The sequence below is a fragment of the Lolium rigidum genome, chromosome 4, assembly GCF_022539505.1.
Source record: "Lolium rigidum isolate FL_2022 chromosome 4, APGP_CSIRO_Lrig_0.1, whole genome shotgun sequence".
Lineage (NCBI taxonomy): Eukaryota > Viridiplantae > Streptophyta > Magnoliopsida > Poales > Poaceae > Lolium > Lolium rigidum.
The window spans coordinates 157,187,524-157,192,651 of record NC_061511.1 but is presented as its reverse complement, the minus strand read 5'-3'; positions in this window follow the sequence as shown (position 1 = coordinate 157,192,651).

The window sequence follows — 5,128 nt, the reverse complement described above, 5'->3', positions numbered from 1 at the left end:
GCATGCTTATTGCAATCATTAACAACAATGTCATTCTTCATGCAAGCCTCTTTAAAAGGTTCATGATACTTATCAAAATTCTTTTTAGGCAATTCTAAATGAGAAGCAAAGGCTTTATAAAGATTTGCAGCAACTTGAGAGTCAAGACCATAAGTAGCACTCATATTTCGAAATTTATCGGTATTCATAAAAGTTTCAAGGCATTCATAATCATAGTTTATACCGACTCTTTACCTTTGCCAGTTCTTCACAATCTTGAGCGTTCTCCTTAATTCGATCAATTGAAGGTCCCTATTCATAAAAGTTTCAATGCATTCATAATCATAGTTTATACCGACTCTTTACCTTTGTCGTTCTCCCAATCTTCAGCGTTCTCCTTAATCCGATCAAGAAGGTCCCTTTTAAACTCTTCTTTATTGCTCGTGAATGATCCAGAACAAGTAGTATCCAGCAAGGTCTTATCTTGAAAAGAAAGTCTTGCATAGAAATTATCAATGATGATATTACCTGGAAGCTCATGATTGGGGCATTTGAGCATTAAAGTCTTCAATCTCTCCCATGCTTGGGCAATACTCTCTCCATCATGAGGCCAAAAATTATATATATGGTTTCGATCTTTGTGAATTTCACTTGGAGGATAGAACTTGGAATAAAATAGAGGCACAATATCCTTCCAATCAAGAGAGCGCCCGTCCTTCAATAGTTTATACCAATGCGCCGCTTCACCAGATAGCGACATAACAAATAATTTCTTTCTAACTTCATCCATTGAAATACCCGCACACTTGAATAACCCGCATAATTCATGCAAAAACAGTAAATGATTCCTAGGATGGACAGTTCCATCCCCTTCATAGCGGTTATCCATAACACGTTCAATAATTTTCATAGGTATTTTATACGGAATACTTTCAGCAGGTGGATTTAAAATATCGAAGCATCATTAAAGTTATCGCATATGGGAGATAAAGCATTATCGGAACAAAATATTTCTTCCAAAGCGGAGGAGCTAAAAAGATTATTTTTATGTAAACCAGCTTCCCCAAGCTTAGACTTCTTCATAGCATTAGCAGTAATTGCATTCATACTAATAACATTGCTACTATCATGTAAATAAGGTTCCATAGGTTTTTTAATTTTTGTATCAAACCATCCATGTCTTAAATCAGGAAATAGAATAAGAAGCTCTTTGTTGTCCATTATGCCTAACTAGTGTAAACAAGAAACCAAATGATCGCAATTGCGAGTCTAAAGGAAATAGCTTCGAGCACACACACAATGGCGCCGGAAAAGTACTGTTACCGGAACCGGAGTATGAGTGCCTTTTACCTTTCCTCCCCGGCAACGGCGCCGGAAAAGTGCTTGATGTCTACGGGAGCTTCTATTCTTGTAGACAGTGTTGGGCCTCCAAGAGCGAGAGGTTTGTAGAACAGCAGCAAGTTTCCCTTAAGTGGATTACCCAAGGTTTATCGAACTCGGGGAGGAAGAGGTCAAAGATATCCCTCTCAAGCAACCCTGCAATCACAAAGCAAGAAGTCTCTTGTGTCCCCAACACACCAAATACACTTGTCAGATGTATAGGTGCACTAGTTCGGCGAAGAGATAGTGAAATACAAGTAATATGGATGTATATGAGTGGTAATAGCAATCTGAATAAAATATGGCAGCGAGTAAACATGCAACAGAACAGTAAGTAAACGGTGTTTTCAGTATTGGAAACAAGGCCTAGGGATCATACTTTCACTAGTGGACACTCTCAACATTGATCGCATAATAAATACTTCTTCTCATATGTGCTACATACACTCTTGTTTGATAATGAACATCATTCGTTGCGTAGGATTACACGAACCCTCAATGCCGGAGTTAACAAGCTCCACAACATTCGATATTCATGTTTAAGTAACCTTAGAGCATAATAGATCATTGCAAAATAAACCAAGAACTAACATAGCGCACGCACTCGTCCACATTACACTATGAAGGAGGAATAGATCACATCAATACTATCATAATGACAATTAACTCCACGATCTACAAGAGATCATGATCATAGCCTACGACAAGAACCACACGGTGCACACACTAATCACCTTTACACCATGCAGGAGGAATAGACTACTTTAATAACATCACATGAGTAGCACACAACTAGTAGCGATACAAAGCTCATCATATGGATCTCAATCATGTAAAGCAGCTCATGAGATCATTGTATTGGAGTACGAGAGAGAGATTAACCACATAGCTACGGTAGAGCCCTCAGCCCCGGGGAGAACTACTCCCTCCTCATCATGGGAACAGCGATGGCGGTGAAGATGGCGGTGGAGACGACGGTGGAGATGACTCGGGGGCAATTCCCCGTCCGGCGGGGTGCCGGAACGGAGACTTCGTCCCCCGAATCTTGATTTCGCGATGGCGGCGGCTCTGGAAGGTTTTCTCCGTATCGTGGCTCTCCGTCGGTGTTTTTAGGTCAGAGAGGCTTAAATAGGCGAAGAGAGGGAGTCGGAGGGGCCACGGGCTGCCCACACCCTAGGGGCGCGCCCCCCGGCCCGCGCCGGGGTGTGGTGTGGGGCCCCCCGGCTCCCCTCTCATCCTCCTCCGGTGCTCTGGAAGCTTCCGGAAAAATAGGAACTTGGGCGGTGATTTCGTCCGATTCCGAGAATATTTCTTTACTAGGATTTCTGAAACCAAAAACAGCAGAAAACGAGCAAGCGGCCTTTCGGCATCTCGTCAATAGGTTAGTTCCGGAAAACGCATAATGATGACATATAATGTGTATAAAACATGTAGATATCATCAATAAAGTGGCATGGAACATAAGAAATTATAGATACGTTTGAGACGTATCACAACCTATACGCCGACTTGTTCGGTTGTGGTCTAGGCTCCTTTTCGATCAACTATGTAGGTATTCCAATTTATTATCGGAGACTGGCGTTGGCGGAGTGGAAACTCATCGAGGAAAGACTTCAGAAGCGGTTAAGTAGTTGGAAAGGCAAACTACTGTCTCTTGGGGGGAGATTATTTCTCATAAATGCAGTACTTACGAATATGGTACTCTATATGATATCTTTTTTCCATCTACCCAAAGGAATCTTGAACAAATTAGATTATCTACGTTCAAGATTCTTTTGGCAAGGGGACAGTGAGAAGAAGAAATATCGGTTAACTAAATAGAGTGTTGTATGCCATCCAAAAGATCAAGGTGGACTTGGTGTTCATGATCTTGAAGTTAAGAATAGGGCTTTGCTAGGAAAATGGCTGGCTATGTTATTAACTGAGGATGGTATATGGCAACAACTATTAAGGAAAAAGTATGTGGGCTCAAAAATATCTCGGGTCTTTTGGAAACCTGGAGATTCTCACTTTTGGGCTGACATTATGGCAACTAAGAAGCACTTTTTCCCTTTTGGTTCGTTCTCCATAAGGAATGGGGCGGAGATTAGGTTCTAGGAAGATAGATGGTTGGGAACAACTACTCTTCGGGAACAATATCCAACTTTGTACAATATTGTTCATTATAAGGGAGACACCTTGCAGAAGGTTATGTGAACTTCTCCTCACTCTATGACGTTCAGGCGTGATCTAATTGGCCCGCGTCTGACTAGTTGGAATGAATTACTACAGAGGTTAGCTACAATACAATTAGCTCAAGGGACTGATGAATTCCGATGGAACTTAACCAAGAACGGTGTTTTTTCGGTCAATTCAATGTATAGGGCGCTTACCATTCCCAGTCAACCGATTCTAAATAATAAATTTATTTGGAAGATGAAGATACCATTGAAAACGAAAGTTTTTGCGTGGTACCTTCGTCGTGGTGTGATTTTAACCAAAGACAACCTTATTAAACGCAACTGGCACGGTTGTAAAAAATGTATTTTCTGTCATCAAGAGGAGATAATAAAACTCCTTTTTTTCAACTGTAGGTTTGTGTCAACACACGGATTTTTAAGTCCAGATGCCTATTATGCCATACATCGCAATCCCAGGAAGATTGTTGTTGCGAGACATAACAGTTGATATCATAAGTCATCATTCATTACAAACCATCATAATCTTACAAAAGTAGATCACATGATCCAATATTACAACAATAGTTGATCTATTGATCAACGAACATCACAAATAGCGGAAGCGAAGTATTAGTGGACTATCTAATCCACAGGCCAACGCTTGACGTCAGGAGCAGTCCTAGTTGTCGTAGACGTCCTGTTGTCCATCTTCCTCGTACTGTTGTTATCCTTCATAGTCTGGCCATTTGAATAGCCAGGGACAAAGCCATGAGTACTTTTAAAGTACTCGCAAACTAATACTAATGTAAGTACTTATCAATTTTAGTAAGGGGGTGCTAAGCTCTAGGTTTATTTGCGTAAAGCCAAGTTTAGTTCATAAACGTTTAGTAAAGACTCTTCATTTGCTAAACTAACTCCAGTGGGAACATTAGTGTAATTCCCACAACTCTGTTGTGATTCAAGTCAAAGTCACCATTCACCTTTCAATATCAATTCACAAGTCATATGTCACATTTTTAAAAATGGTCTGATGACGGAACAGTATGGCCTTTCCAATCGTCTGTAACCGTGGACACGGCTATTCGAATAGTTTTACACTTTGCAGAGGTTGCACACTTGTACCACAACATTTGATTACATCCGTCAGGGATAACCCTGAATAATCGTAACTCAGTACGCGGATCATCAACCATAACCTTTCACTTACATACCCTAGTATAGGCACCTCTCCCCATGAGCTTGGCCCCAAGTGAAGACAAACCGTCAGCCTGAGAACTGCACAGGACTTGGGCCAGACATTCACCTCATTTCACGTCATTTCACATCATTTCACTTTCAACGGAGGCAGCCTCGACATAACCCCTATGACGCTTGTTTAGAGGGAACCCATACTAAGATACATAAACTTCCAGTTAAGCCCTACTCATAATTAGGTATTGTGGGGGTACTAAATAATTGGAATGGTATCGCATCCGAACCCAACCATCAGTTTTTATCAAATTCATCATGTCATTCAAGTCACATTCACCTTCAAAACCTTTCAGAGTCATTTCATTTCACATGGTTCCCATCTAGAGTAGTCAACTTTATTTGTTTAGCACTAGCAACTA